Source organism: Podarcis filfolensis (assembly GCF_964270895.1).
Source record: "Podarcis filfolensis genome assembly, chromosome: 5".
Taxonomy (NCBI): domain Eukaryota; kingdom Metazoa; phylum Chordata; class Lepidosauria; order Squamata; family Lacertidae; genus Podarcis; species Podarcis filfolensis.
In genome coordinates this window covers 21,266,452-21,287,900 of record NC_139608.1, presented here as the reverse complement: position 1 = coordinate 21,287,900, position 21,449 = coordinate 21,266,452, and the positions used below count along the sequence as shown (strand labels likewise).

Here is a 21,449-nt window from a genome sequence, read left to right as displayed (position 1 = left end):
GAGTACTTCCGCTGCCGCCTGTCAATTCCACACCACCAACCGCCGCTGCCCCGTTTCTCTCGATAGAATTATTATCTCTACCGCGGAGCTACGAGTGTTTGGATAATAGCAGAGAGTAAGTCTGTGTAGCATTAAAAAAAAAGAAAAAAAAGTAATAAGCAAGGAGAATTGGGCCAAGCCTCTACATCCGGGTCACCAGGACTCGGCTGACGTGTCCTTAGCTTGGCTTCAGGGGCGGGGCTTGTGGGCAGAGTCTTATTGGCTCTTCTCTGCAGCTGGGATTAAAAAACGGAGGGGGCGTGGCTTACAGAGTGCATTGAAGCCCATTCAGTTTTGGCTCAGCTGCAGAATAAACGGTGCATTTGTTATATAGGGTAGCGACCTCTTGGTTTCCCACTCTGAATACTGCTTAAGTCGTGCGTGTAGGTATATTTTTTTTTATTTTATTTTTTTAGTGGTAGTTATGCAGCTTTACGAAGAAGTTTAATACGACCCCCCTTTTAGAGCATAAATAAATTGATGTTTTAGATTTGCTTTTGAAAACGGAGCGGTGATTTTTGTAACGTGGTCAGAGGTTGGCTTTTGTTTATTTCCATACGCTCCTCCTGTTCTGCTTCTGTCTGTACTGACAGCAATTAGTAAAAAAAGTTATATGTTAAAAGATGGCTAGGGGTCTACTAAGAGGGTAGAAGTCTTGAATTGTTGAGATTGCTTGAGAAATTAAGCTGCCCTGTCTCAAGTTTTCCACAACGAGCTGTGCATTTTTCCCCCAAAAGCCGATGCTTTTCAGTGCCTCGCTTTAAAAGTCTGGCAATAATTGGGAATATAGGGAGGCTGAAACAGAGGTTTTCATGTAAAAAAATGGCGATGTAGACTCTGTTCAGGATATTCTTTTGCACTTGTTTAGTGTTCAGGATATTCCAGTGTATCATGGGCAGACTTTTCCAGCTATCCTGTATCTATGGTTCTTCCACTCCTCTTTGCCCATGGGGATCAGTGTGATCTGTGCAAGGGAGCAGTGTGGGTGGTGAATAAATAAAATGAGTGTTTTAAAGTAACTGTACAGGGTTGGCTCGCAATATTAGGTTGCTACTTATCTAGGAGTATTCCCAATTGAACTCAATAGGGCTTACATCTGAGTAAGACATGTAGAGCCATTGTGAGGAGCCATTGACAGTTGTACTCTGGTTTTGATATCAGTTCCCATAGCACTGAAAGCACAGTGCTGTCATGGCTGAAATTAATGATTAGTTGTTGCTTAAGGTGGTGAACAACAGTACCACTACTCCTTTTTAGTGAGGAATTATTGCCCACAGGAAGACTGACAACCCGTTTTTTTATGCAGACGCGATATTTTGGCACTAAAATGTAAAAACTAAAGGGTGGGAAATCCCAAAGCCTCTTTCATTGTTTGAGTAATACCTTTTAGAAATACAATCAATCCATTTTTAAATGTAAATCCTATTGAGTTCAATAGTGCATACTGCCAGATAAATGGGTATAAGATTGCTGCCTATAAGACCTTTGCCCATTAGATGATGCTGTGGCATTTCATTCAACACGCATGAAAAGGAATGTGGATGTTAAGATTAATTGATCTAATAACAATTTTGTGTATTTGTATGTCTAATTTTGTATGTCAGAATTTTGAATGCTTAAATATTTGCCAGACTTTTGCCCAACTATTATATTTTGGTATTTAGTATGCTACCTTCCATTGATGTAAATTGCTGTGGGAGCCTTTTTTGGCTAAAGAGCCAATTATTGGCATACAGTGGTGTTACTGTAAAGTAGTAGAGGTACAAAACCTGACTTTGGGAGCCTTCCTGGCCTTGCGCAGCCTCAGAGTAATATCAGACTTGTAGTCCACAGCAATATGCAGCCTCCATAAAAGGAGTATGAGATATGGGGGGGGGGGGGGAGAGCTCAACCAAGCACCTAGTGGCCAAAAGTAAATAACTGCCACTGTGGAGCTTCTCCAGCTTTTAGAAGACTGCCTAATAACTTGCTTATCAGCCCAAAAATTCATTTTTTTCTCTTCTCACATAGGTGGTTATTACTTGAAAAAAGCCTCCATAGAATGAATCAGCTGTTAAGCCTGCTTTAGCTAAGTGTTCTCTGGAAGCCTCCCTTGTCTAAATCTTAGTTCCAGTGTGAATTTTTGTGGTTGCAAACAACACATAGCCTACGGCAGTTCTGTTTCACATGGAAATTGACTGCTCCAAAAATTTGTGGCAGTCAGCTAAGGGTAAATCTCATTCCAAACAAGGAATCAGAAGTGATAGCTATATTTAGTGATTGGTGAATAAGTTTTAAATGTGGAAAGAAGGACCTGTTGTTATTCCCAAAGGCTTATGCAATATAATCTTTGTAGGCATGAAATACACTGTCCTAACTCCTGGAAACAGTTATGTGTTGATACTTAAATATTCTTGGGACATAAATTTAGATAGATATTTAAAAACAGAGTTAATTAGCTCTGTGTAAATAGTCTTGTTGAGAAGCATCAACACATGATAGTACAGCTGTGAATAATAATAATAATAATAATAATAATAAATAAATAAATAAATAAATTTTATTATTTATACCCCGCTCTTCTTGCTGGGTTTCCCCAGCCAATCTGTGTACATCTGGGAGTGCCTGGATTTAGTATGCAGTTAAACAGCAGTATACCTTGAAAAGTGAGCACTGTTTCTTAAAATGTACTCTTAGAGAATAAATTTAATGCCTTGGGCCTGCAATAAAGTAGATTTCTGGCATCTGGAGCTCTTGGCAGTCCTTTTTTTCTTCATGCTTGAAACAAGCTGACTTCAAAACTTGGCTTTGAAGCTGACTTGTTCCAACAAACTCTTAAGATTAACTACAGTTTAGGATTCAGACAGAATGGTAAACTACAGTGAATGGAAAAACAGAAGCAGACACTTCCATTTTCCTCCTCATGGTCACTGGAGGAAGCAAGGGGAGAGAGAAGCCTTAGGCTTGCTGAAACTCATTCCTATTATCACAAGCCAAGGTTTAGTGTGAAATTCAACCAGGCCTTGTTTCTAGTTAGGTAATATGGGCAGATACCCTATTGTATTTACAATTTTTGATGCCCCAGTTTGATGCTTTGCATCTGTTTTCCAAACTATTAGTTGCTGGGGACAAAGCCTGATCAATGTTTCCTCCCTTCTCGTATGCCAACAACAGTCACAATGTCAGGCTGCAAGTCATGTTGACTTGAGCTGCTTTAAGGTTTTAGGTTTCTATTGTTTGTCTTTTAAATGCCTTAGGCCTGTTGGTATGGGAGGGGTTCCCCAGTTTAAACAAAGGAATTCGTAACAGGATTGGTTCAATGACAGCAGGGATATTCAGATGCACTCTCTGATTGATCTGATACACACATTAAGATTTTATCTGCAACCTGATGAAATTCTTGTCGCTGGGGCCGTGGAGAGTCGCTGAGTGGGGAACAATGCTTCAAGTGTCTCATGACTCACGACGAATCCCCACAAGAGTCCAAAGGCTGCAACGTGTTTAGAAAACGTAATCAGATCACGGTTCAGCTTGTGTCTCTAATACGTGTTTAGCTGTGTCAGAAGATTAATGTGCTCACAAAAGGGACAGGCAGGGCTGCATCACGTACTTCATGTGAGATCTTAAAGCCTTCCTGGATGGTGTAAAATTCATAAGACAAAATAGTAAGCCTTGATATGGTTGTATCCTTAATTGGGGCCTTAACTTGTAACCATGAAAATATTGGTGGTATATGTGTATGGACTTACAGGAGAGGGAAATGCAGATCTGACATGGGATTTCCCCAGTATGGAGGACTGGTATGTAGCCTACTTTGAGGATATGTTTTTGTGTATGCAATATCTTCTCTGTCATCTTCCTATGTGAGTACACTGTCTCATGCCCAAACATTCACCCATTCAGTGTTGGATAATATGTAGGTGAGCATATTGTGCTGTCGTTAGCCAACATGGGGTCCTCACCATATGGCTGGACTACAACTCCGCTCCTCCCTGGCTGGGGCTGATGGGAGTTGTAGTCCAAAAATATATGGAGGGCACCATATTGGCTACACATGTGTCCTGCTGTCCTACACAACAGATGTGATCAGTTGGCTATTCCCTTCCCTCAAAGCCTTACCACCCATAGCATGGGATCCCATTTTTAACAGAGGCCATCTTTGCTAATAATTTGTTTAATTTCCAACCTGTTCATAAGCATTGCTTAAACACATAGGCCAATGGTTAGAGAGCACACATTTCAGTGAACTAATTAATATGAAGCTAGAACTCTCATAACCAATAACAGTTACAATGGTTTCAAAAGTTCAGAATGTGTTTGTCTTGAGTTGGTTTTTATTTACCTTCTTTTTGGGCTTATTTATTGGGGGCAAAATTTGTAAAACTACTGTGTTTCTGAAAATCGCTGTGTTCTGTACGCAAAACTACTTCACTTGTCTTGTCTGTATGATAACAGTGAACTGCTCTGAAAGATATCCAAAGCTGCCTTTGACATCACAAATTTGTTCATAAAAAAATTATTGAACTAGCTTCAAGAGCAGCACGTTCTGCAACTGTGAGACACCCACTTCTTCATGTTCCCTTTCTGTTCAGTCATGGCACATTGATGCTCTGATGGTACCTTCAATAAGGCATCCTTGGCTGATCTTAAAGGTGATAGAAAGATTCTCACTGAAGACAGGTCCTCATAGCAACTGCCGGAGCTGTTGATTTAGCTAAGCTTAGGGTGTCTCAGACACATTCCCTGAAGGGCTTGAGTGACCTAATCTCCCTTTAGTCACTGTTCATGGGGGGTGCAGTACCCCATGTAATTAGGTTAGGACCTTGAAATCTTGCTGCCTGCAGCCAGTGGCGGAGTTTCATGCTCCGGGACCGGAGGGGGGGGCAAAGAGCAGGCAGGGGTGGGGCTGGCGTGTCTCCCATGGGGGCGTGGCACGCATCCTGGGGGTGTGGCGTGGCACCCGTAGGGGCGTGGCACCCAGCGCAGGGGGGGGCAGCCGCAATGGCACCCCGCCCGGATTGCGCTGCCGCGGGCAGTACGCTCCCCCCGCACGCCTCTTCCACCAGTGCCTACAGCACAAATTTAGGGCTAGCTTGTGAGGGAGACAGTTCAGTGAGCAGGAGCCTCAGCTCACAAAGCCTTACAGAAAGTACTTGGTCAAGCTGAATATCTGGGCACATCTAGGACCTGAGCTAGGGCAACCCGGCTCACTTGCCTCCTATGCACGTAAGCAGGGTGCAGATCTTCTAGTAAAAATGTAAGCTTTTTTAAAAAATACGACAACGGAAACAAAACCAAGCCTTGCAGACACTCAGCTGAAAGGTCATGAGATAGGTGTTTCACCCGTACTATCACACGAATAACACTCTGCACGCAGGGTAGAAATCATAGGTGTGTTCTGAATACAGTGGTACCTCGTGTTAAGTACTTAATTTGTTCCAGAGGTCTGTTCTTAACCTGAAGCACCACTTTAGCTAATGGGGCCTCCTGCTGCTGTCGCCGGAGCACGTTTTCTGTTCTTGTCCTGAAGCAAAGTTCTTAACCCAAGGTACTATTTCTGGGTTAGCAGAGTCTGTAACCTGAAGCGTATGTAACCCGAGGTACCACTGTACAAGGAGCTCCTGTCTATTGGAATCAGTTTGGTCCCATTGGAGCCAAGGTAGCCAGCCTGCAGATGCTGAGAGAGGCAGAAAGGTATGTAAACCAGGCCGCGAGGACATAAGAAAAGCCCTGCTAGTTGCAGCCAAGGCCAATATAGTCCAGCATCCTGTTCTGACAATGGCTAACAAAGATGCCACTCAGAAGTACACAGGAAGAACTTGAGTGTAGCAGCACTTTGCTCACCTGTGATTCCCAGCAGCTGGTATTCAGAGGCATACAGCCTCCAACCGTGGAGGTAAAACATAGTAGCAAAATTCATTGTTCATTGAGTGAATTTGGGAGTAGCCAAGTGGTGCTTTGTTGTTGTTGTTGTTCTGAATCTTCCCATGTTAAGAACGTATGAAGAACCTGCTGAATCAGGCTAATAGCCCATCTGGTCCAACATCCTGTTCTCACTGTGGCCAGCCAGGCACCTATGGGAAGCCCACAAGCTAGGCATGAGCAACTAGTTTTCACGACCTTTGACCATAGATGTAGAACTTCATTGTTTCATTTCATTCACTGAGTTCTTGTGTTATGGAGACTTCTCTGTATCTTAGATCTGGTGGTGTTTTCCCACTTCCAGGTTAACTGCTATTCTGCCTTCACGGAAATTAGGGTTTAGGGGGAAGAAGAGTGTCGTTTTGATGAAGAGGGAAATGATCCTTTAGAAGAGGCCCATTGCTTGGCAACCAACTGATACCCTCTCACCAGTGATATGTGGTAAGGGTCTAGTAGTTTGTGGTAGTCAGTGACTTGAGCATTAGGAATATAGGGAGATGGGTTTGTGATCAGTGGGACAGGTGGAATATGGCAATGAGTGATTGTACATAAATGATTGCCAGTCAAAGATTTCAAAGGAATGTAGTGTGCCATGTAGGAGAAGGTCACAATGTAAAGGCATATGCTAATTTCTCCAAGCCAAATAAAGGTAAGTTGGAGTGGCTACAGTTTTCCCTGGATAGAAACCCTGGGCAGACAAAAACCAAAAAAGAAAAAGGAGCAGCAGTCTTCTCTACAGAATTACCTCTACATAAATACCAGGCCTCAAAAGTAATTTAGTGATCAAAGTAAATTATAGCACACCTGACCAAGACGCTGAGGGTGATGGATTATTTGTTTAAAATATTTGTATGCTGCCCTTTTCTCATAGTTCAAGGAAGCCATAAGCAATTAATAAGTCAATATCATCGAACCAGCAAAGACAAGCCAGCAATATAGCCAAACAAACAGCAGCAGTGAAAACATCATAAAAACTAGATGGGTTGCAAAACACTTTAGACAATGCATCTTGAGGTCTGGTAAGTGTATTCGTGGATTGTCAAAAAGCTTTTGACAAAGTTTCTCACCTATAAGGCTTCTGAGTGAACCTTGCAATCATAGGATATGCGGAAGCGTTTATGAATCAGAGTCCGTATATGAAATGAAATGCAAAAAGTGTGAACTCTTGAGGGTTACGTTAAAGCTTAATTACAAAAGCAGTGTTGGTAACACAAATTTCTTTGGCGTTGTTACTGAAAGTAAAGATTGTCAACCTCTGTATTGGAGGCCAGTCTGTTCTGCAGGGATCCAAGAGCCAAAAAAAAATGCCTCAATCCCATACCTCAGGCCCAAAAAGAAAAGGGAAATTTCTTTGGCCACACCTAAATTCTGGAACTCTTCATCCCAAGAAGCTTGATTGGCTCCATCCATTATGATGTTTTACTGCAGGGCAAGAATCTTGCAGTTTAGGCAGGTGGTTGACAGGTAAGTTTTTGACCAAGGCTTTTGTTTTAATCTGCTTCATTTCTCTCTCTCTCTCTCTCTCTCTCTCTCTCTCTCTCTCTCTGTGTGTGTGTGTGTGTGTAGGTTGGTTTTAATTGTTAGCCAGCCTGAATGGTGTGAAGGCGCCAGAAAAAGTGGAGATACAAATTTGTATATATAAATAAATAAACCTGAGTAGTTACTAAGCAGAGCAACAACAACCAAAAGAAAGAGGTATACATTACTGTATAGGGTATTTAACTATCGCTGTCATAGTTTCTGAGTACAAGTTTATTTACATAGAAAGAATGCTTGCCACACCTGTGATATTTCTGGGGTCCATCGGTGGGTCATTATGCTGTCACCCTGTCGAGTGGAGGCATCTCTAGATTAGTCCCACTTTTTCTTTTCTTTTTTATAATAATTTTTATTGATTTTCTTTTCTCATAACAAATATTCAATATCATCATTTAAGATCCATTTTCTAGTTTCCCCCTCCCTGTTGACTTCCCCCAACTTCCATTTCTGGTTTCTTACACCAAATGTTACATTCTGCTGTTTATACATAATGTTATGTTATCACTAATTATATTTCTTGTTCTCTGTAAATAAAGTTGTAAATGTTTATTTAAATCCTGCCAACGAGTCCCTGGTTTTTTGTTGTTTCTGCAAGTGTGTTGTATAAGGTTCCCATTCTTTTCCAAAGTTGCTATTGTCCTTTTCACACAATTTATCCGTTAGCTTTGCCAATTCTGCATAGTTCATCCATTTTTCCTGCTATTATTCTTTAGTTGGTATTTCTCCAGCCTTCCAATTTTGTGCTATTAGAATGCTTGCTGCTGTAGTAGCGTACATAAATAATGTCCGATTTTTCTTTGTCCTAAAATACCTAACAAGAAGGCTTCTGGTTTTTTCACAAAGGTTATTTTTTTCAAGACGCAGCAAGTTCACATTTATGTCACCAGATGGGGCCAGAGCTACAAGTACAACTTCAATTATACTAGCAATTTTGCTTTCTTTTTCCTTATGTGGCTCTCAGTACAGTAGTCAATAATCTCATCACTTGGTTGCCATTGTGTAAGCAATGACTGGGAAGATGGCAATCTGGAGCATTGACATGACAGATCCAAGAGGCATTTCAAGAAACGCATCTAAAGGCAGGGAAATTCCAGAACCTGCTCATAAACTTTGCAATAGTGTCTTAAGAACATAAGAGGAACTTGCTGGATCAGGTAATGTCCTGTCTAGTCCAGCATCTTGTTTTCAAAGTGGCTGACCAGGTACCTGTGGAAACCTTCAAGCTAGAATTGAAAGCCAGGCAGCGTGTTTTCAACACTTGTCTCTTTACCCAGGAGCTGGCTTTGAGAAGGGAAAGGATCATTTCCATCAGGAGCAGAGACTGGTCCCCTTATCTCAAACCAGTCCCTTACCCAGAATGCAAAGCTGCAGTGTTTAGTTCATTGTTTTTGGAGTGGGAGGAGAGGTGGGAAGTGGAGCAGGGAAATGGGGAGTTGAGAAGGGAGAATAATGGTGAGTGAAAAGGCAGTTGGATATATAGAAAAAGAGTCGAAATTTCAAACAGAGATAATAAATAATGACTTTAAGATAATGTCAAAAATGTATAAAATGTTACTGGAATGGCAAACAAAGGACGAAGAGATTAAGTCTGTTATGATACACTGGGCCAAAGATTTTGGTTATAATATACAATTGGTTGATTGGGAAAAAGTATGGAATGAAAATATGAAATTTACTGCATGTACGGCATTAAAGGAAAATATTATGAAAATGGTATATAGATGGTATATTACACCGGTTAAGCTAGCAAAAATGTTCAAAACATGTAATAAGTGCTGGAAATGTAAAGAAAAAGAAGGATCCTTTTTCCATATGTGGTGGGAATGCAAGAAGGTTAAGGGTTTCTGGGAAATGATATATAACGAGTTGAAAAAGATGTTTAAATATACATTTGTAAGGAAACCAGAAGCCTTTTTGTTAGGAATAACAGGAAGAGAGATTAATAGAAGTGATTACAAACTTTTTCAATATGCAGTAACAGCGGCAAGAATATTAATGGCCCAAAAATGGAAACGAGAGGAACTACCGACTCTGGAAGAGTGGAGAATGAAACTTATGGACTATGCAGAATTGGATAAAATGACTGGGAAAATTAGATACCAAAAGGATCACAAGTTCATCGAGGACTGGGGAAAGTTTACGAATTATCTGGAAAACATATGTGATGAACAGACAACGCTAGTCGGTTTTAAAGAGGCTTTGTGATGTCAAAGGTGTATTGTAAAAAGAAAGAGAGATGAAAGGATATTATTAACTGGCAATATAATATATTGAAAATGCGTAACAAATAGAAAATATGGAAGATTGATGGAGGAGCTGGTGGAAGTTCAAAAATTGAAATTTGAGAATATGGTTGTGTTGACTAATTTGTAAAAGAAAATTAAATAAAAATTTATTACAAAAAAAAGAGAGAAGGGAGAATAATGGTGAGTGATAAGGCAGTTGGAGGGTGAAGAAATGCATCCCCCCCATCAAATTATACGTGACTTTTGCATATAAATGTAACAACTTCGCTATTGAAGTTGATGTTCCCTTCAAAGAAGCTGAGCAAACACAGCTCCTCCTCTCACCAATTTCAAATACTGATAGACCTAATGGTTTGATGTCTGCATTGTTAACATTCCTTTACCCTAAGAATTTATATAGCTTCCCTAGTTACTGGTGCATTCATGTCAAAGCTGAACAGATAAAAGTGTTGTAAAATACACACACACACACATTTTAGATCTTCCTTACAGATTTTCTTAAGATTGTTACAGTTGCAATCCTATGTGCCTACTCAACTTGGGAATAAGCCCCACTGCAAACAGGACTTCCCTCTGAGTAGACACATAGGATTCTGCTGTAAGGCCTCGATTCTGTAAACACTTTTCTGAGAGTTGGCCTCACTAAACACTATTATTTGCTTCAGAGTAAGCATGCATTAGGGACGCGGGTGGCGCTGTGGGTTAAACCACAGAGCCTAGGACTTGCCGATCAGAAGGTCGGCGGTTTGAATCCCCATGATGGGGTGAGCTCCCGTTTCACAGTCTCAGCTCCTGCCAACCTAGCAGTTCAAAAGCACGTCAAAGTGCAAGTAGATAAATAGGTACCGCTCCGGCGGGAAGGTAAACGGCGTTTCCGTGTGCTGCTCTGGTTCGCCAGAAGCGCCTTAGTCATGCAGGCCACATGACCCGGAAGCTGTACGCTGGCTCCCTCAGCCAATAAAGCAAGATGTGCACCGCAACCCCAGAGTTGGCCACAACTGGGCCTAATGGTCAGGGATCCCTTTACCTTTACCTTTAAGCATGCATTGGATAGAGATTGCCATCATTAGAAGCAGCTGTAAGGTCTGGATTAACTGGTATGCTAAAAAAATAGCTTCAGAGAGGGGATCCAACCAGCTTCACAGCCATACCTTCCCATAATTATCTGGGAGTTTTGCAAAGTGAGGGAAATAGCCACCAATACCCTGTAAAAGCTTAGCATTTCCCGTGTTGCATGGAGCATGAGAGTTCTGGAATCCTGGCCAGCATGAGGAATTAACTTGTTTCCTCCTTGAAATGTTGATTTGTACAAATAAATACTGCATTGCCCAACCAAACGTCTTCATCTGCCCCAGCTGCAGCAAAACATGTCTCTCCCACATCAGTCTCTACAGCCACAGCAGCAGGCACTGCAACCTTCCAACTGTTTGACACCTCACCTGAGACAGACGGATGCCAACCAACAAAGAAGTAGGGTAGAAAAAACAAGGTTGGACTTTGTAGAACTACAGGAGGAATAATTTCCAGTTCCTGCTTTTGCTTCATATGTTCCTTCGCAGCTCTATAGTGATTTATTTTTGCTTTGTGAAAGCTTTATATCAAGTGCAGTTTGCAAGTCTTTCTTGAGCCGCTCAACCAATAAGTTTTAGTTCCTCATTTGTTGTAAATGATCTTCCTTGTGGTGTTTTCCCTCCTAGATTTGGGTTCCCATGTGACGATAATGCACTTTGCTTGCCTTAATTCAAAACCACCCTGTTTTGTACCTTTTACCAGATGTGCAACATGTGTCTCTACAAATGTAGCAGGAACTTTAGATATTTTGGATGATACTACATGTGGGATTTCAGATGGGAACTTGTGGAACACGTACTGTTCATGCTCAGATGCTTTTCACATCGTCCACATTACATTGTCGTCCTCATCAAATTGCCCATACTTTTTTCTTCATTTAATCCAGATTTACTCGCTTTGCGGACAATTTAATAAGTAAAAATAACCTGTTATACATCCACAGACACCACCAGTGTCTCATTATCAGACAGAAATGGTTCTTGTGGTTGAGTGGAGCTGGTACGTTAGCTTCCTGGCAGGTGGGTTTTACCAAGAGGGCAAGACAACATTAAGGTCAGCATAGTGCAGATGGACCAGCTAAGTGTAATGGACTGGCTGGACGCAGATGAATGGTGGGAGAAACCAGCTGAGGAACCCCCAAGGGAAGAATTGTGGGTTTTGAATAATAATAAAGGTGTGTTTTGAATAATAATATAGGTGTGCATTCACAGATACAGCAATCCCTGTGTGCATGCCAAGAACAGAAAAGGGTATCAGAGGAAGGAAAAGAGGTTGATAAAAACAGGCCACATTCTGTCCAGTTTGCCCACCACTGTGAACAGTAACAGCAATGACTATCGAAACAAAATGTGTGGAAGCTAACATGCCAATCATAGACACACATTAAAGCAGGGTCTGAACCAGGGTTTATTCTAAGTTTTTTCCTCTTCTGCATAAGCAGCCAGCCCCTTGGCCACCCCTGAACTTTTTGTAACTTAAAGGAAGAACTTAAATGAATGGAGAAGTAAGGGGATGCGCCCCTCCCATTATTTGGGGGAAGAGATTATCTCCCATTCTTAACCTACAGTTGGGTGCCGAGACTTCCTTCCTTCCCAAAGCATGACTGAAGCTGAGGGCCCCCATCCTGAAACAAAAGAAAAGTTAACATGCTCAGCATAATGTGTGAGGAATCACCGTGGCACAACTGCGTGGTCTTCTGTATGTAAACAATTGTATAGCTACATACTGTTTAAGTAGAGTTCAGTGTGATTCAGTGAATGCCTTTGACTAGTCAATTAATACACTATTCTCATAGTCCCATAATAAACTATTAATGTAAGGTTATGGAGATTTGTAAGGAACCAATATTCATCTTTATTTCCTAATTCTCTTTTCTCATCTGTTTCTTTTTCAGAAACGACCTACCTCCTTGTTAAATAACATATGCCCAACCACACTAACACATAGAATTTCTTTGACAATGTAAAAAATGCATCTAGTTTCATGTTAGACTAAACCCTGGTCTGAGCAACCCCTGGGTGATATAAAGTCCCCGTTTAAGAGAAAGAGGGGAGATTTGGGACAAACCTGTCCATTTCACAATTTAACACTAATCTGCCTAATTTACAAACTGAAGGGCATCTGTCCTGCTCCGCACATCATGTGCATGTGTGATTGATAATTGCTTTGTTATTTATGCTTGGAAAAAGGGACTTTGCAACTCTTAAAACACTAAAAACGGGATGGGACATGCTTTGAATTATCATGCCAAAAGGTCCTTTGTCTCAGCTGGGGGTTTCCAGGGAGATGCAGAGTGATCAGAGCACAGTGTGACATCAATGGGGGGGGGGCCTGGAGGGCTAATCTGGGGGGGGGGAATTCCATGGAATTGGAAGAGAACAAAGGAACTGCAGGAACTCCTTTGAGGCCCGTGTGAGGGTGAGGAGTTATCCTTAGGGAAGCCCATAAAAAGATAAAAATAGGGTAGCAATATTCTTGACTTTTGGCTTAGGCGAGAAAGTTTCACAGCTAAAGTTTGCACTATCAATAAGGAGAGCCCAAGAGGCCATACTTCATGTCCTGGCTGCTTAACTGGAAAAGGCTAAACACGGCAGTTTCAGCATCATGACTCCACCACCACCACCAAGAAGCCTGGGAAGCTGTAGAGGTGGCAAACAATGACTAAGCAAGTAGTTGTGGTTAGAGTGTCAGACGAGGACCTAGGAGACCAGAGTCCAAATCCCAGCTCTCTGGGTGACCTTGGGCCAGCCACTCAGTCTCTCAGCCTAGCCTATCTCGCAGCGTTGTTGTGGGAATAAAATCGAGAGGGTGAGAACCATTTACACCACCTTGAGCTCCTTGGAGGAAATGTGAGATATACACAATGAACAATGATATACACACTTGAAACTGAAATTTTTCGAAAGCAGCAGTAGCGCCATGCCCAGGCAAGCTGGGGTAGTTTATTTTTCTGTGTTATAAAGTTTTAGAAAGTCAATTTCTTTTTTTGTGCAGTTGTGGGTTATCTAGTCTAACCTGCTGCAGTTGTGGGGTTTTTTTTTATTGTTGCAAGCCGCCTTGAGCGGTGTAAGAGCATTGGAAGGGTGGGGTGTAAACTTTCCCCCTAAAATAAATAAGCCAAATATTATGTTGAGCCATTAATTCTGTTGTTTACAGGACATCTAGGAGTGAGAGGACCCTGACTACTCTGTCAAATGCCAATGTTGTTTTATTCTTCCTTTGCTTATGACAAGTAAATGGAGTGCTTTGAATCTCTCCCAGGGTTAAGAGGTGATGCAGTTTCACATCTGGACTGAGCCATTGTTACCCCTAATGTTTGGGACGGAGTAGCCTACAAGAATAAAGAATAACAAGTACCCCTGTGTCTACCTTCATGAAGTGTCCCCATGGCATAGCAAATAGTTGGAATCTTCTAGTCCCCAGTAGAACAAGGTGGTAGAATTATGAAATAGTAGAATCCACGGTACCAGTTATGGGTGCAGGAGAGGGAAGTAGAAGGAAGAAGTAAACCACAGAGAGAGGTTCTAGCCCAACTCGCTCCCTGTTGTGTACGTCTTCTACTTGTATGGAGTAGAGGAGCACTCATAAACACTGCAGAATCACAAGAATGGGAAGCGAACCTAGAGGTCATTAACTCCAGCCTCCTGACCAATGCAGGATGCAACTACAGCATCTTTGGCAAGTGGCCATCCAACCTCTATTTCAATACCTTTGGGAAAGCAGAGCCCATGGTTCCCCAATGCAGTCGGTTCCACGGTCAAAAAGCTCTCCCCATCAGGTTTCTTCCAGTGTCTCTGCTTCCCTGCAATGTCCATACATTGGTTCTAGTCCTGCCCTCAGAAACACAGAGAGCAAGGATCGGTATTGGGACCATAACTTGCCCATAAATGATCTAGAGTTAGGGGTGAGGAAGCCAAGTTTTCTGATGATACTAAATTATTTCAGGGTGGTGAAAACGAAAAGGGATTGTGAAGAGCTCCAAAAGGATATTTCCAAAGTGGCTGAATGGGCAGTAAAATGGAAGCAAGTGAGGTTCAATGCAAGCAAGTGAAAAGTGATGCACATTGAGACAGAAAGTCCAATTTTCACTTATATGCTCCTGGCGTCTCAACTGGCAGTGACTTACCAGGAAAAAGACCTTGGGGTCGCAGTGGGCAGCTTGGTGAAGATGTTGACCCAGTATGGAGCAGTTGCTAGGGATCACTAGGGAGGAATAGAAAACAAAACTGCCAATGCCATCATGGTGACGTACAAACCTATGTTGTGGCTGCACTTGATAAGAGGAAAGCTGCATAATATTATACATGGTGTGGATAAAATGGACAAGGATACATTTTTGTCCTCCTTTCCTACTTCTAGAACCCAGGGTCATCCATTGAAGATGAAGGCTGATAGATTCAGGACAGACAAAAAAAGGACTCCACCACACAGTGCTTAGTGAAAACCATGGAATTTGCTCCCATGAGATGGGCACCAATTTGGATGGCTTTAAAAGAGCTTCAAGCAACCTCTTCATGTTCTACATGCCAGCCCTTCAAATATTGGAAGACTGCTATCACATCTTGCCTTACTCTTCCCCAGGTTAGCTCTTTTCCTAGCTCTTTTGATCATTCCTCAAAGGGCATAATCTACTGTATATATTCTGAACTGGTACAGTCCATTTGGATAATCTCAATAACTACTGCTTCATTTTCCTGCATCAGATTTAGCAATAGAATGTAGGGACGCAGGAATCACAAACTTTTTCTAATCTTTTCTGTTGTCCTGCAGCATAAATATAAGTGAGTTACATAACCGATATGCATCCAGTCTGTAAAAGACATGTCAGGAAAAGCAAAACATTTTTTCCCCACCAGGTGCTGTCACTCTCTGACTCATAAATTCATCATTTTGACTCTAGAGGAGGGACAACTGGCATTATCAGGTGTGCAACCTAACCTATGCTACATTGACTTGGAAGGAAATACCAGAGAGTTAAGTGAGACTTACACCCAAGTTAGGGTGAGTGCATAAGATTTCCACTTCTCTTCCTGGTTACCTCTGTGCTCTACAAACTAGGGCATATTTTGGGTTGGGCTTTTGAATCTTTATCTCTAGTGATTAGGGTTTCTAGTTTTCACCTGTTCAGGCCAAGTTTCATTCCCAGTAAAGGAATTTACAATACCTTTGGGCAGTGGAGTCCGGTTTCCATTGGGACAGGGTGCAAGGAGGCCAGCGGTAAATAGAACCAGAGCCAATTCTAATGGGGAGCTCTCTAATTCTGGCTTTGTCCCCATCCTTCTCCCTGCTGAATTGTACAACGGCAACACTGGATTGAACAAAGGCAACATCCCTGTTGCTAACACCTATGTTTCTTGAGCTAGGAAGGCAAGCAGAGCCACCCTGTGAGTACAGGGGGAGGTCTTGGCAATACAACTTGCGGAGGACTCCTTCCTTGACCCTGCTAGAGGCATCTACTTTGAGCTCCTTCACCAGTCTGTTTCCTGGAATGAGAGAACAGGTGACAGCTGCTCCTTGTACCTGGCAGCTGTCAAGCGTCAAGAGCAGCAAGCAGCCTGTTCTCCCCCTCTGGGCAGTGATGCAGATTTCCAATCCTCACCACTGCCCAGAGGGACAGGGCAGGTGTGAACAGCTTCTCCTGTTCCTTGTAGGCCCTTCCAGGGCCTTTTGACCCACAGATGCTACCTTCCAATACCAACCCTAGAGGCAAGGGAATGACTCTCGCTACCACTGCTCCCGCCCCATCCTTTTTCTCTTGCAAAACAGGCAGCCATTGTGGCTAGTTTTCCTCCAGTTCCGATAACTAATCTCTCGAAATAACTTTACAACTGTGTTTAGCCCCCTTTCCCAGTCACACCGAGGTTTCAGAAGGGGCGGTGGCCTTCCTGTACAAACTGGTTTGCAGAGCGGCGGCCGGGCTTTGCTGCGCCTTTTATCTGAAAGAGGACCTGGCTCGGGTGACTTGCAAGCGAGATCTATACCACACAACAGCCTGAGTCATTCAGAGCCTTTCCTTTTAGTCGTCTCAAAGTTCAGCTATCTGTGTTTGAGAAAATGAAAATGCAAACACACTTCAGTTTCAGGCAGCTGACTACAGAGGGTGATGCAGCTGGACACAGCCTTGATTTCATTGGAATGTCCTCCTTGGTAAGTATGCTTATAAACACAGCCTTAATGAGAGAAGGGCCTCTTCACCTTCCAGAGTTATTTTTCTCTGAGCTGTTAAGAAACCAGAAGGTAGAAAACAAAGTTCTTTCAAAGGCGCTGGTCCCACAATATCCCCCAAACTTGAACGGCTCATAGACGATTAAAAAAAAAAAATCCTACAAGCCAGGTTAATTAAAATAGTGTTTAGAGACAGTATAGCTGTGTTTACCACACACAAGTGGTGCTTACGACCATTCAGCCCCATTCAGAGAATGTGCAAAGGCATGAGGTATTCAGGGCACATTTCCATGGGGCAGATTAAGAGGCCCGATGGGCTGTAGTTGGCCCCCCGGCTGGAGGCTCTCCCCCCCCCCCCCCGGCCACGATACCCTGCATCTTGAAAGAAGTGGTGATTTGGCTCACCCTAGACTTACTGGTTTGAGCCTGGGACTGAATCAGCTTTGGTCATCTTGATGGATGGCCTTCATCGGGAATATATGTGAGGCTGAAGTTGACCCAGAAAATGTCACTGGTGTAAAAAAGTGGCAGCTGAGCTACTCGTTGGAAAGAATATCACCTTGGCTGAAAAAATTACAATGCCCTGTGTAGCTTGGGAACTCAGATACTTAAAAGAGCATCTCGTCCTTTATATTCCCAACCAATCACTGTGCTCCGCCGGAGAGGGCATCCTGCAGATTCCATCTCATCAGGAAGTTATTTCCACACAATGTCAGAATCAGGCCTTTATAGTGGCAGAACCTACCCTTTAGAACTACAGTAGTCCCTCCTGTTACAGGTTAGACAATTGCCTTATCTGCTGTTGTTCAGCATCTGCTGAAGACTTCTCTCTTTCAACAGCATTCTAAGAGGAGATTATTTTCTCTTAGTCAGTACAGTGGTACCTCGGGTTACACACGCTTCAGGTTACATACGCTTCAGGAGGTGTGGTGGCAGCAGGAGGCCCCATTATCTAAAGTGGTGCTTCAGGTTAAGAACAGTTTCAGGTTAAGTACAGACCTCCGGAACGAATTAAGTACTTAACCCGAGGTACCACTATATCTAGGGGGACGCTGGTGGCGCTGTGGGTAAAACCTCAGCGCCTAGGACTTGCCGATCGCATGGTCGGCGGTTCGAATCCCCGCGGCGGGGTGCGCTCCCGTCGTTCGGTCCCAGTGCCTGCCAACCTAGCAGTTCGAAAGCACCCCCGGGTGCAAGTAGATAAATAGGGACCGCTTACCAGCGGGAAGGTAAACGGCGTTTCCGTGTGCTGTGCTGGCTCGCCAGATGCAGCTTGTCACGTTAGCCACGTGACCCGGAAGTGTCTTCGGACAGCGCTGGCCCCCGGCCTCTTAAGCGAGATGGGCGCACAACCCTAGAGTCTGTCAAGACTGGCCCGTACGGGCAGGGGTACCTTTACCTTTACCACTGTATCTGTATTGGTTTTGAAATGGATTTTTTTAAATACTTGTGATTGTTTTATCTGTTTTTATGTATATACAATTGTTTTATACATGTTTTTATTGTACGATGAAATCACTTTGAGATGCTTCGTAAGAACCAATTCATAAAAGAAATTATTATTATTATCGTTATCATCATCATCATCATCATCACAGGGTTCGGCAGAAGATAGATCAGGATCTACTGGTAGATTTCTGAGTGGTTTGAAGTAGATCAGCAAGGTTTCTGGTTCCCGGTTGCATCACAACAAAAAGGGGTTTTTCCCCTCTTCTAAATTTGGCTGCTGGTATGAAGAAAACCTGGCTGGTGGTGGGAAGTAGATTCTAGTGTGACCGGACTCTTTAATTAAGTTCTGGTACCGAAAATGAATTCCTGGGTTGAGCATGTGCTCAGAGGCATGCTTTTTCTTAAATCTAATTGTACAGTATACCCACTCACTACCAGCCACGTTTTTGCACCTGACTCCAGGTCCTGAGGTCTCAGAAGTCTTGTGATTTTTCTACATTCATTTTTTAAAAAAATATTTTTCCTAGCAAACTGTATTACGAAAGTAATATTGATTAAAGTATAAATATAAATTAAGCCCTCGTCCCCCACTAGGAGAGGTTTTTTTCAGTCTTCAAATTACATTTCTTTAAAACACTATATAGTCCACAAGCAGGATTAAGAATCTTCTGTGTAATGTAATATTCAATCTGCTATAATATATAACACTAATTTTCCCCTTACAGCATTCATTTTTTATAACCTATAATCAAAACAAATGACTCCATTAATTAGATCCAAATTTCATTTTTCTTAATTCCTCTAACCCTTCTTAAAATGATCCTATTTTTCCTTTTTTAAAAACCCAAACCATTTCATATGCAGTTGGAACTGTTCTACCAGATTCCTGGCTATTTATAAAATCAATAAACAAAAACCAGTCTGCCAAAAACTTGTCCGTCTCTCTTTGACCTCTCATTACTTGAAGTTTGTGAGACAATCTTTCCAGTACAGCTAATTGCCAAACTTCTTGTAAAAACACCGAGCAGATCCCACAAACTCAGTGTTGCCCATCTGTCATTTATCACACATATAGGATTTATCCCCCCCCCCACCACCAAGATTCTCACAACAACCCCGTGAGATAAGTTAGGATGAGAGAAGGCAACTGGTCCAACATGAGCCTCATGGGTAAACAGAGGTTTGTACCAAACCCTCTGTCCACTTCCCTGTACTGGTTCTTAGTCAAAACGTCTCCGCTCCTCCACATGCAGCTGCTGGGTGACCTTGGGCTAGTCACACTTCTTTGAAGTCTCTCAGCCCCACTCACCTCACAGAGTGTTTGTTGTGGGGCAGGAAGAGAAAGGAGAATGTTAGCCGCTTTGAGACTCCTTCGGGTAGTAATAAAGCGGGATATCAAATCCAAACTCTTCTCTTCATCTCAAGTGTCAAAGCCAAGATGTAAAGAAGTGTGCCTTCAGCACTTGCAGAAAGCTGTAGAGTGAAGGCGCCAGCCATCAGGTGCACCTCTGTGGGGAGAGAGTTCCTCAGGTTAGGGGCTATCACAGAGTAGGCCCTCTCCTGGGCCGCTACTGAGCCTTGGAGGGTGATGGCGTCATCAAGAGGGCCACCTCTGCATCTGAGAGGGTCTGTAGGGAAGGAGGCAGTGTTTTGCCCTGTCTGTGGACCACTACTCTGCAGCTTCACAACAGAGAAGCTACTATCCTACTTTACAGATGATGGCTTTCAAGCTGAAGGAAGCTTCTGCTTGATGGGCTGCCTGGTCCAAGTCGGGCTTAAGGATGAAGAAGAAGAAGAAGAAGAAGAAGAAGAAGAAGAAGAAGAAGAAGAGTTTGGACTTGATATCCCGCCTTTCACTCCCCTTCAGGAGTCTCAAAGCGGCTAACAATCTCCTTTCCCTTCCTCCCCCACAACAAACACTCTGTGAGGTGAGTGGGGCTGAGAGACTTCACAGAAGTGTGACTGGCCCAAGGTCACCCAGCAGCTGCATGTGGAGGAGCGGAGACGCGAACCTGGTTCCCCAGATTACGAGACTACCGCTCTTAACTACTACACCACCACAAGGGGCCTTGAAGTTGACCATCCACACGCAGCAGCTAGGCAGCAGAATGAGCAGGCACAAAGGTCACTTGATCACACAGTCCCCCCCACTATGGTGAGATGTATTGCATTTCTATTAAATTTATCTGAATTGTTTCAAAATTTGCACCTAAACATATCGTCAATATATTTAAAATTATTTTAAATAATATTTAAAATCACAGAATGTCTATGGTTTGATGCTGGCATTTTTATTTTCAATAAAAAAATAATGTCTTTTTAAAAGGTGGGCTTCCAATATAATAAATGAATAAACACAGTAAATTCATCTCCAATGACACATTTTCTGGGTCAATAAATGTTGGGTGTTACTTCAAGAAGAAAGAAAGAAAGAAAGAAAGAAAGAAAGAAAGAAAGAAAGAAAGAAAGAAAGATCTATTACTGCAGCAGCATGAATCCACCAACCAAAATACAAACAAGGCTGCAAGTGCTCTGGAATTTTTATTATCAGAATCTAAAGATTTGTGTGTTTTGAGCTGTCTCTTGTCCTCAAGGGCAATTTCTGAAATAAATGTATAATATTTTACTCTCAAACCAATATAAAGACACCATGTGCAATAATAAGAAAATAAAGTACAACTCCAACCCCTGCTCTCCCGACAATCCATTAGCAGAGCCATGAACTTTAAAAGAACAACACTTCTTTATCTGGAACTCTTTTCTGAAGGGAAAGAGCAAGAGAGAAATGTTTTAGAGGAAGAACTCACAAAATATCAAGTACCAGTATCATAAAAAGCAATGAGCAAATCAATTTGTATTTAGTACACAGTCCTTGTGTTTTGTACCACAGATAGGGAAGTTATGGCCCTCCAGATATTGTTGGACTCTAGCTTTCATCATCGAATTGTATAGTTGGAAGGGACCCCAAGTGTCATCTAGTCCAAACCTCCGCAATTCAGGAATCTCAGCTAAAGCTTCCATGACAGATGGTCTTCCAAC

The 21,449-nt window shown here is 42.5% G+C and overlaps 2 long non-coding RNA genes across 3 annotated transcripts; both read left to right on the top strand.

Moving 5' to 3' along the window:
• Positions 1-35: 35 nt before the first annotated feature.
• On the top strand, positions 36-19,704 carry LOC310762478. Of its 2 annotated transcripts, none has more exons than XR_014548003.1 (3): positions 36-115; positions 15,156-16,943; positions 18,560-19,704. It is a non-coding gene; the product is annotated as an uncharacterized lncRNA (long non-coding RNA). The 2 variants fall into 2 exon arrangements; XR_014548004.1 differs by lacking the exon at positions 18,560-19,704 and having other exon boundaries at positions 15,156-15,377; positions 15,653-17,515.
• Positions 13,154-14,144, top strand: LOC310762504. Its single transcript, XR_014548037.1, has 2 exons — positions 13,154-13,214; positions 13,953-14,144. It is a non-coding gene; the product is annotated as an uncharacterized lncRNA (long non-coding RNA).
• Positions 19,705-21,449: the final 1,745 nt, after the last annotated feature.